This window comes from Desmodus rotundus, chromosome 5 (genome assembly GCF_022682495.2).
Source record: "Desmodus rotundus isolate HL8 chromosome 5, HLdesRot8A.1, whole genome shotgun sequence".
Taxonomy (NCBI): Eukaryota; Metazoa; Chordata; class Mammalia; order Chiroptera; family Phyllostomidae; genus Desmodus; species Desmodus rotundus.
In genome coordinates this window covers 46,112,866-46,124,948 of record NC_071391.1, presented here as the reverse complement: position 1 = coordinate 46,124,948, position 12,083 = coordinate 46,112,866, and positions in this window count along the sequence as shown.

Below are 12,083 nucleotides of genomic sequence, written 5' to 3'. Positions count from 1 at the left end.
TACTTAGTATGATGTAGTAACTATGTATTACTATGTATTCACTGTATGTTTACAAATATAGATCTATAGATATAGATATAACTGTTATTGACTACATTGCCTGAGCTGTACATCACATCCCCATGACTAGTTTTATAATTGGCACTTTGTACTTCTTAATCCCCTTGGTATATTTGTTCATAATTGTTATTTGTTCCTGATGGATTAACTCTTTTATCATTATAAAATTTTTTTTGCCTCTTAACAATTTTGGTCTTAAATTCTATTTGTCTGATATCATTATAGCCAGTCCTGATACCCTTTGGTTATTGTTTTCATAATATAGCTTCTTCTGTCCTCTTAATTTTAACTTTTTGCATCTATGAGTCTAAGGTGTGGCTCATGTAGACAGCGTGCAGCTGAATAATGATTTTTAATTTGCCAATCTCTGTATTTTTATTGAAGTATTTAGCCCATTTCTATCTAATTTAATTACTATTGATATAGGATTTATATCTGCAATTTTATTTGTTTTATATATGTCTCATGTCTTTTTTGTTGTTCGCTTTCTCCATTACTCTCTTCTTTTGTGCTTAATAGCTATTTTCTATTGTGTCATTTTAATTCCTTTGTTGTTTCTTTTACTGTATGTAAAAGGTTTTTTGTAGTACCTGCTCTGGGACTATAATCAGCATCACAATTTATAACAATCTAGTTCAGATTAATACCAACTGAGTTTTAATTGTGTTCAAAATTTTGTTACAGTATAACTTCATTCCTTCCCCCACTCCTATGTACTATTATTGTCTTATAAATTACAGCAGTGTACATGATAAACCTATCAACACAGTTTTGTTATCATTATTTTATGCAGTTGTCTTTCCATTAGATAAGACAAGAAAAGTGTTACAACATAAATACACTTAAACCATGTTTTTTATATTTCTCTATGTAGCAACTTTTATTGGTGCCCTTTATTTCTTTATATGAATTTAAGTAACTATTGTCATTTTATGTCAGCCTGAAGGTCAACCTTTGGTATTTCTTATAGGAGAGGTCTGGTAGTGACAGATTCTCTCAGTTTTGGTTTATTTGGGTATTTTAAATTTCTCCTTCATTTTTGAGGGTAGTTTTTCTGGTTATAAAATTCTTGGTAGTCTTTTCCTTTTAGCATTTTGAATATATTATCCTACTGCCTCCTGGTCTTCATAGTTTCTGATGCGTCATTAACAGCTGGGTTTTTTAGCAGCTGATTTCATTGAGAATCTCTTATAAATGATGAGTTGTTTTCTTATTGCTACTTTCAAGATTCTCTATTTGTCTTTGTCTTTCAATAGTCTAACTCTGATGTGTTTAAGTGTAAATTTCTTTGAGTTTATCTTACTTGGAGTTAATTTAGCTTCTTAGATGTATATGGTAATATTTTTATAAAATTTGAGAGATTTTGACCATTATTTTACAAATCAGTCAATCTCTCTCTCTCTCTTTCTCTCTCTCTCTCTCTCATTCTCCTCATTCTAGGACTCCATTTGGAAGACACTTTGGGACATATTTCAGAATGCTTGATGGCATTCCCACGGGCCCCTGAGGGCCTGTTCATTTTTGCTTATTCTTTTGGTTTTTAAGAATGGACAATTTCTATATTCTACATTCAAGTTCATGGACCTTTCTTCTGCTACACTAAATGTGCTGCTGAACACCTCTAGTACATGTACTTTTTAATTGAAACGTTTTGAGCATTTTAAGCTTCACAATAAAATTGAGAAGGTACAGAGATTTCCTATATGCCCCCTGCCCCCACACACATGTAGCTTCCCTCATTATACCCCAAATCCTCTACCAGATTGGCACATTTGTTACAACTGATGAACCTGTAGTAACACATCTTAATTGCTCAGTGTTTGTAGTTTGCATAGGTTTCACTCTGTGTTGCACATTCCTTGGGTTTGCACAAATGTACAATGATGTAGCCTTATCATGTAGAGTATTTCCACTGCCCTGAAAATCCTCTGTGCCTGCCTGTGTATCCCTCCATCCCTCCAACCCCTCCAACCACTGATCTGTATAACATCTCCATGGTTTTTCCTTTTCCAGAATGTTATACAACTGAAAGCTGTTTTATGTAGCCTTTTTATTTTGGCTTCCCTCTCTTACTAATATGTATTTAAGGTTTCTCCATGTCTTTTCATGGCTAAATAGTTCATTTCTTTTTAGTGCTGAATAATATTCCATTGTCTGGATGTACCACAGTTTATTTATTCATTCACCTATTGAAGGACATCTTGGTTTCTTCCAAGATTTATAACTATGAATAAAGTTGCTATAGACATCTGTGTACAAGTTTTTGTGTGGACATAAGTTTTTAATTCCTTTGGGGAAATACTAAGGAGCATGATTGCTGGATCGTAAGGTAAGAGGATCTTTAGTTTTATAAGAAAGCGCCAAAGCGTCTTCCAAAGTGTCTTCCAAAACTGTGCTATTTTGCATTCCCACCAGCGGTGAATGAGAGTTCCTGTTGTTCCACATCCTCACCAGCATTTGGTGTTGTCAGTGTTCCAGATTCTGGTGATGCTAATAGAGGTGGTATCTCATTGCTTTAATTTGCATTTCCCTAATGAGTTATGATGTTGACCATTTTTTTAATGCTTATTTACCAATTGTCTATCTCCTTTGGACATCTCCTTTGCAGTGGTGCCTGTTCAGATCTTTTGCTCATTTTTTAATCTGATTGTTTCTTTTCTTTCTTTTTAAAAAATTTTTAAAAATTTATTTTATTTTTAGAGAGGGGAAGGGAAGGAGAGGGAGAGAAACATCAATATGTGGTTGTCTCTCATGTGCCCCCTACTGGGGACCTGGCCTGCAACTCAGGCATGTGCCCTAGACTGGGAATTGATCCAGTGACCCTTTGATTTGCAGGCCAGCACTCAATCCACTGAGCCACACCAGCCAGGGCACTTTTTTTTTTTTTTAAACCTCATCTGAGCATATGTTTATTGATTTTAGAGAGAGAGGAAGGTAGAAAAAGAGAGAGAAACATTGATGTGAGAGGAAAATATTGATAGTTGCCTCCCATATGCTCCCTGATGGGGATTGAACCTGAAATCTAGGTATATGCCCTGACTGAGAATTAAACTCTCAAGCTTTTGGTGTGTGAGATGACTCTCCAAACAACTGAGACCCAGTCAGGGCTGGGTGTTCATTTTATTGTTGTTGAGTTTTAAGAGTTCTTTGTATATTTTGAATAAGTTCTTTTTAAAAAAGATTTTATTTATTTATTTTTAGAGAGAGAGAAAGGGAGGAAGAGAGGGAAAGAAACATTGACGTGAGACAGAACATCAGTCAGCTGCCTCTCATATGTGCCCTGCCCAGGAACTGAACCCACAAACCAGGCATGTATCCTGACCGGGACTGAATTGGCGACCTTTTGCACTGCAGGATGATGCCCAACCAACTGAGCCATACCAGTCAGGGCTGGATAACAGTTGTTTATCAGATATGTCTTTTGCAAATACTTTTTATCAGTCTGTGGTTTGTATCATTCTGTTTTTTTCTTTAAGATTTTTATAAATTTACTTTATTTTAGAGGGTAAAGGAAGGAGAGAGGCAGAGTAATATTAATGTGTGGTTGCCTCTTGCACGCCCCCTACTGGGGACCTCCCCTGCAGCCCACGCATGTGCTCTGACTGGGAATTGAACCAGCGACCCTTTGGTTTGCAGGCTGGCACTCAATCCACTGAGCCACAGCAGCCAGGGCTGTATCATTTTCTTGATGGTGTCTTTTACTGAGCAGACATTTTAAATATCAATTAAATCTAGCTTATCAATTCTTTCTTTCATAAATTATGTCTTTGGTGTTGTATCTAAGAAGTCACCACCAAACACAAGGTCACCTAGATTTACTCCTATGTTATTTTCTAGGAGTTTTGCATCTGTGATCCATTTAAGTCACTCTTGTGAAGGGTGTAAGGCCTGTGTCCAGAATCTAGATTAATCTTTTTGTGTGTGGACATCCAGTTGTTCTGGCACCACTTGTTGAAAAGACTACCATTGTCCATTGTATTGCTTATCCTCTCTTTTCAAACATCAGTTGAGTATATTTCTGTGGGCTCTCCATTCTGTTCTGTTGAACTGTTTGTCTATTCTTTTGCCAATACCTCATTGTTTTGATGACTGTGTCTTTATAGTAAGTCGTGAAGTCAGATAGTGTAAGTCCTCCAACTTTGTTTTCCTCTTTCAATATTGTGTTGGCTGTTCTGGCCCTTTTAGCTCTCTATACGAGATCTGTCCAGAAAAAGTCCAGCCATTGTTAATATAATGAGAACGGTTTACGTGTGACATCGAGGTAACCTGGCAGCCAAGGACAGTGGACTGGAACATGCATGCATGAACAATGATAACTTCACTGGACTAGTCAGTGGGGGCAGTAGATGCCATTGAGTGAGCATGTTACTGTGTGGCCATCGTGTTCAAAATCACTGAGTGAGTAGAGCAATGAATCTGCATCGAATTTCGTATAAAGCTTGAACATTCCTCCACTAAAACTATTCAGATAATTCACAAGGCCACAGCCATGGGTCACTGGTGATTGGCAGCTGCATCATGACAACATGCCCTCTCATATATCATGTCTTGTGCAGAGTTTTCTGGTGAAACATCAAATCACCCAGATGATTTGGCCCCTACAGCCCAGATTTGGCCCTTGTGACTTCTGGCTTTTCCCCAAACTAAAATCACCTTTGAAAGGGAAGAGATTTCAGATCATTGATGAGATTCGGGAAAATATGACAGGGCAGCTGATCGTGTTTGGGAGAACTGTGTGAGGTCCCAAGGTGCCTACTTTGAAGGGGACTGAGGAGTCATTGTCCTATGTACAATGTTTCTTCTTTTTTTTTTCTTAAGATTTTATTTGTGCCCTGGCTGGTGTGGCTCAGTGGATTGAGCGCTGGCCTGCAAACTGAAAGGTCACCAGTTTGATTCCCAGTCAAGGCACATGCCTGGGTTGCAGGCCAGGTCCCCAGTTGGGGACCTGTGAGAAGTAATCAATCAATGTTTCTCTCCCTCTCTTTCTCCCTCCTTTACCCTCTCTCTAAAAATAAATAAAAATAAAACATTTAAAAGAAAAAAAAGATTTTATTTGTTTATTTTTAGACAGAGGGGAAGAGAGGGAGAGAGGGAGAGAAACATCAATGCTTGGTTGTCTAGCATGCCCCTCCACTGGGGACCTGGCCCGCAACCCAGGCACGTGCCCTGACTGGGAATCGAACCAGCCACCCTTTGGTTCACAAGCTGGTGCTTAATTCATTGAGCCACACCAGCCAAGGCTGTACAATGTTTCTTGTATCTTCTTCAATAAATGTCTCTATTTTTCATATTACATGACTGGATACCTTCTGTACAGACCTTGTATAAACTATAGAATCAGTTTGTCAATATCTACAAAATAATTTAATGGGATTTTGATTGGGATTGCATTGAATCTATAGATGAAGTTGGGAATAACTGACATCATAACAAGATTGATCTTATTCATGAACCAGAAATATGTCTCCATTAATTTAATTCTTCTTGTTTTATTCACCAGAGTTTTATAGTTTTCTTTAAATAGATCTTGTACATATTTGGTAGATTTATTTCTAAGTATTATTCTGGATACTAAAGTAAGTGATATTGTTTTGTTTTAAAGATTGTATTCACTTATTTTTAGAGAGAAGGAAAGGGAGGGAGAAAGAGAGGGAGAGAAACATCCATGTGAGAAAGAAACATCGGTGGGTTGCTTCTCATACACACCCCAACCAGGCACCAAAACTGCAATCCAAGCATGTGCCACGACCAGGGATCGAACCAGACAACACCCAACCAACTGAGCCACACCAGTCAGGGTTTGTTTCACTTTTTATTTCAAATTCTACTTGTTTGTTGCTGGTATGTGGGAAGGCAATCGACTTTTGTATATTAACCTTGTATCCTACAACCTTGTTCTAATCACTTATCAGTTCCAGGACATTTTTTGTCAATTCTTTGGGACTTTCTAAATAGAAAAATATGTCACCTATGAGCAAAGATAATTTTTTTTCTTTCTTCCCAATCTGTATATTTTTATGTCATTTCCTTATCTTATTGCATTAGTTGGAACTTCCAGTATGATGTAGGGGAGTCGGGAGAGACATCCTTGCCTAGTATCTGATGTTAGTGGGAAATCTTCCAGTTTCTTACCATTAAATATGATTAGGATTTTTTTTGTAGATCAAGGTGAGGAAGTTGTAGTCAATTTGTTAGTTATTATAGTGTTCAACTCCAGAATTTCTATGTGATTAAAAAGGAATTTACATTTGTGTTGATATTCTCTTTTTGGTCAGACATCATCTTTATATTTTCCTTGAATCCTTTAGACATAGTTTCCTCACATTCTTTTTTTTATAATAGCTGATTTAAAGGCTTTGTCTAATACATCCCACATCTGAGTTTCCTCGGACAATTTCTATCAACTTCTTTTTTCTCCTGTGTACAGGCCATACCCTTCTGTTTATTTGCATGTCTCGTTGTGTCGGGGGATGGTAAAAACCGATCATTTTAAATGACATAATACTGCATCTCTGGAAATTAGATGCTCCCAGGGCTCATTTTTGCAACTTTCAAGGACTAATTCTGCACAGCATGCTTTCTTTGTCACGTGTGGTTACTGACACTTCTGCCAGGCTGATGAGTACACAGAGGTTTCCTTAAATGTTTTCTAGTCTTTGCCAAGAGACTTGTATGTTGTTGGTTCAGGCAAGCCTTCAAAGCTCTGGTGGTTTACTCTACCTTATCCCCCATTCCCTTCTTCAGCCAAGCCTCAAGTTTATTAGAATTAAGAGAATGAGGCCATTTCATCTATTTCCTGGATTTACATACAGTTCTGCAAATGCATGTGGATTTCTTGAGCTCCAGGTATGTGTCAGAGCTTTTCAAAGCCCTCTCTCTAAATCTCATTCCCAATATTCTTTTTAAGTTTTTTGGCCAGCTTGGGGTTTTTTGTTTGTTTGGTTTTGGTTTTTTGGGGGGGTCTCAATTGGTTTTCTTGCCTCAGGGAGCTGGAATGTCAGTTTGTTTGCTGGTGATTCTTTAGACAAATACCTAAGGATGGGGTTTCTCACTGTGTGAGCTCTGAGTCAGGTCAAATAAGACCAGCCCTATGAGTGGGGCTCTTACCAGGAGCTGCCAGGTAAATCATATGTGTAGTGACATTTCTGTAGGGATAGAGCCTTTGAAGGAATTCCGTACCCACTCTGCCCCCTCTGGTGGCTACTAGGCTGCTGTTTTTCACAGCTACTGTATGTAGTGAGACAGCTGGTTTTGAACCCTACCATGGAGCTGGGGGAAGAGGATGGGGGAAATAAACAAGTCAAAATGCCAAGAGCTTGCTGCTTCCTACTGAGATTCAACCATTTTTCTTGAATAAATGCTCCTTAGGTTTTTGAAAGTTTGGGTGAATTTGCAGAGTTCTGGAAAGGTCAAGTTTGACATTTGGCCAGTGTTCTTGCTTTTATGGAGGACTGGATTTCCAGATGTCCTTCCTCGGCCATTCCAGAGTGCTTCTTCAGATCACTTTTATTTTAAGAAGCATAAATCTTTAAATAATATTGACCACTCCTACCAAAAAAAAAAATCTTTGAGTATACATTCTACACTTCCATAAAGAAATAAAAGTTATTTTTGTTTCCTGTGTGTTTCCCCCTACGGCAGTGTTAAGGTCCTTACCCAGCCTGAACGTGAACTTTCACTTCTCAGAAAACATGTTAATTTGTTCGATTGTTCCATCATGCCCTCAGGTCATGATGAACAACAGTAGGTTATTCACTTCTAGAGAAGTTAATATTCCTAATGGCAAGGCTATAAAATACAGCTTTTTAAACATTAATAACACAGCCAAAGCTAAGGTTATTTCCTGACAACACTTTTTTCAGTTCCTCTTTTCTAAATTAGGCCCTAAATTCAGAATAATAAAACTATCAAAATGTATTTTACACGAAAATCATCCATGTCTGGGCAGTTCCTAGACAGCTGTTACAATATACCAAAATGTGCTTTCTAACAGCATGGCACTCACAGGTAAAGAAGTATTCGGGGGGGGGGGGGATGCTAAAAATAATTAGGTAAAATTGGTATGCTCCACATTTTAAAAAATAGCTTATCAGTGTTAAAAGTGTGGCCCTGTTCATCATGCCCACAATTGGAAGGAAGATGAAAGCTAAGAGAGGGGCTCACCCCCTCAAGGTGAGTTCTCTACAAGGTAAAGGGCTCTGACTGAATGGTCTGTTACCGTGGAACCTCTCAGTGGGTAAAAGCATACTCATGTTCACGGGCAAGGGCGCGCAGGGTGACTGTCAACCAGCTTATTTCCAACAAGATTGGGCCTTTGTTTAAAATCACCTTTTACTACTGATAGTAATTTTGGTTCACATCTTACTAAATAACTGCAAGGCCCTCAAGATTTCTGAATACATCCACTGTCCTTATCACCCACGGAGCTCCAGCAAGTAGAGGAGACAAATGGAATTATCCACAATACGTTGGGTAAAGTGGTTGAGAAGACTTACTCTCCTTGTCCACCTTTTTCTTCCCAGGTTCTAATAATATGTTCTCTCAAAAGCAGCCATCAGCTGAGACCTCATGAATGTTCTCACCAGGAGGGTCATGCTCTGCTCCTCTCCCTTTCATTCTGCTCTTGCAAATGAATCCATTGAGCCCATCACTTGGTACTGTTCACATTCTGTTCTCTCCTTTGGTTTTCTTAGAGATCCTGCCATAACTGATAGGAAAATAGGCTCATGGATCTGACATTATCACCATAAACCAGCACTTGGATAATTCAGCCTATCAGAGCCCCTGGTACTTGTCCAGAAAAATTCAACTCCAAAGTAAAGATTTCTATGGAGGAAAATGCGAATGGGCAAACAGGTAAGAAGAAATCATTTTTAAAGAAATAGTGAAGTTGACAAAAAAGGATATGATTGTGCTTATTGTGTTGGTATTTTTGGTAATGTGCTTCATGTTCTTTTTTAAATTAGTCATATGATGCCGTCCTTTTTCTTTTCCCTGGCTCTGATCGCTAACCCTCAATTTAGCTGACCACACTTGTGCCAACTGGAATAAACACTCTCTCAAAAAAAAATTCTTGGTCAATGGGTTACTCTTTTAAGTGTCTCGACTGGTCTTGTTTCCATCTACACCAGGAACAGACTCCCTACTTGATTGCTGTGTTGTTCCAGCCAATGTCTCAAAGTTTATGATGAAATAGAAATTGTCTCAGATGTAGACTGGATGGAGCCCGATGCTAAATTCCTTAGAGTACATCCCTCATGGGCAAACCCCATGGGAATCAGAATCATATAAGATTCCCTATATGCTATCAATGCAAGGGAGAATATCCTATAGGCAATCACTCATTTATTCATTCATTTATTTTACATATCATAACATTTATTCATTTAAAGTTTACAATGATTTTGCCAAATGGTGCAACCTCACTGTAATGAGTTACAATATTTTCATTCCATCTCATACACACTTAGTCCCTGTTCCCGAATCCAGGGTTGGCATCCACTAATCTGCTTTCTGTCTCTATCAATTTGCCTTTTCTGGACTTTTTATACAACCTGACTTTCACTTGGCATAGTGTCTTTAAAATTCATCCATGACATAGCGTGTGTCAGCAGTGCATTACCTTTTGCTGCTGAACAGTATTCCATGCTGTAGAGACTACACATTTCATCTGTTTGTACGTCGGCTGATGGGTGTTCCCATTACCCCCAGTTTGGAGCTTTTATGAACACGCTGCTCTGAACATTCACATGCGCATCTTTGTGTGATAACTGTTCTCATTTCTCCTGAATTGCTGGGTCAAAGGACTTTTACATTCAACTTTGGAGGCACTGCCACTGTTTTCCAAAGGGCAGTACTATTTCCATTCCCATCAGCAGTGTATGAGGGTTCCAATTTTTCCACCGCTGTGACAACATTTATTATTGGCTCTCTTATTTATCAGTCATTCTACTGGGTATGAAATGGCATATTATTGTGGTTTTAATTTGCATTTCCCTAATGATTAATGATGTTGAGCATCTTTTCATGTGCTTGTTAGCCACTCATGTACTTTCTTTAATGAAATGTCCATTTATTTCTTTCGCCCATTATTTCATTGGGTTGTTGGTTTTCTTATTATTGAGTTGTAAATGTTCTTTGCATAGTATGGCTACAAATCCTTTATCAGACTTGTGCTTGGCAAGTATTTCATCCAGTCTGTTACTTGTCTTTTAAATTACTCACAGGTGTCTTCTGAGGTAGAAAAGTTTTGGTTTTGATAATGTCCAATTTATCATTTTTTTCAGTGCTTTTGGTCCAAAAAAGTAGTAAAAGACGGTGGAAGCTTCGGTCTAAGAAAGATTTGCCTACCACAGGATCTGGAAAATCTTTTCCTATAAACATTTTTACAGAAAATTCTAAAACTTGTATTGTTTTAGCTGTTACATTTAAGTCTATGATTCATTTTGAGTTGAGTTTGTGTGTGACGTGATCTTCTTTCACGTGGGCAATCAATTGTCCCAGCACATCATCGGGCAGTCCTTTCCCCCAGTGAACTGCCTTAGCAACTTTGTCAAAAGTCACTTAAATAGAAATACCAGGATTTATTTCCGGCTCTGATTCTGTTCCATTAATCTATGTATCTTCCTTATGCCAGGGCTACTGCTCTAGACCTTGATGTGAAAGTTATCAATACTTTCTGTGAGCTAATGACTTCTAAGAGCTGAGGATGACAGCTACGGAGGAGGGTCCCGACAGTATTTTATATGCGTGGCTCACGAATGGCAACCTAGGCTTCTGTTAAGTTACGTTGGATTGAGGTGATTCTAATCTTAAATTTCACCAGTTCTCATACATCTGTCAACAAGTCAGCTTTGTAAATAGTGTCACTGGTTCTGGAGAGAACATGATACATCAGTTGGCCGTGTTCACAAGACTGTTTAGGGTGGTGGCCAGTGAACTGCTTTACTCTTCATGTTGTCAGAGTTGGTCCTCCATATTACCACGACCAAACAGAAAAAATAAATGTCCTCACCCGAGGATATGCTCACTGATTTGAGAGAGAGAGAGGAGTGGAGGCAGGGAGAGAGGGAGAAACATCCACGTGAGCTAGAAACATCGGTTGCCTCCCACACATGCCCTGACCGGGTTTGAACCTGCAAACTTGTGGTGTACAGGACAATGTTCTAATCAACAGAGCCACCCAGCCAGGGCAAAAAAGTAAATTTCTAACCATGACCGTGCCAGAAGTACACTGACCATAGCAAAAGAGTCTTTCTAGTAGTCATCAGTTTTGTTGACAAATGGTCTTTATATATATATATATATATATATATATATATATATATATATATATATATCTGCATTATAAAATGGGGACAAATATTCTCACCCCTCTCTCCTTCCAGCCACATGTAGAATTGTATTTCTCTGGCCTTCTTGAAGTTAGTCATGATCGTAATGGGAACTGGCCAACAATGTAAGTGATGGGTGGAAGTTTTAAGAGCCTGTATGGAATTCACCAGGTTCCCTTTTCCTGCCTGTGGAAGTGTGTGATGAGATGGAGCCTGCATCACCTTGGGTCACTCAGTGCCAGCAGAGTCCCCCTGACAACCCACTTTAATCACTGTGGCTCGAGCAAGAAATCCCTGCTAGTTGTGTTAAGCCACTGAGATACTAGGGACAGTACTGTAACATAACGCCACTTATTACAACTGCTACAAACTGTACTTAATGCGAGATCACTGCCTAAAAATCTGTCACATCACTGGTCTGGAACCTGTTCTGGGAGTCTAGGTTTGGGATCCGGTCCTAGCTCTGCCAGAACAGCTCAGGCCCAGTTCCTCTGTCCAGGTGTGGGCCCAGTATCCCTTCAAGATGCACGCATTTACCCACCACACTGGGGAAAGAGCTTGTTCTCAAGAGCCAGATTGCCTGGAGTGCAATCCCAGCTCTATGCAGAGGGTGGCTTTGGCCATGCTGCTGGATTTATGTGCTGATCTTCACATACGTGAGATGCAGACAACAGTGTCTGCACCCTGTGG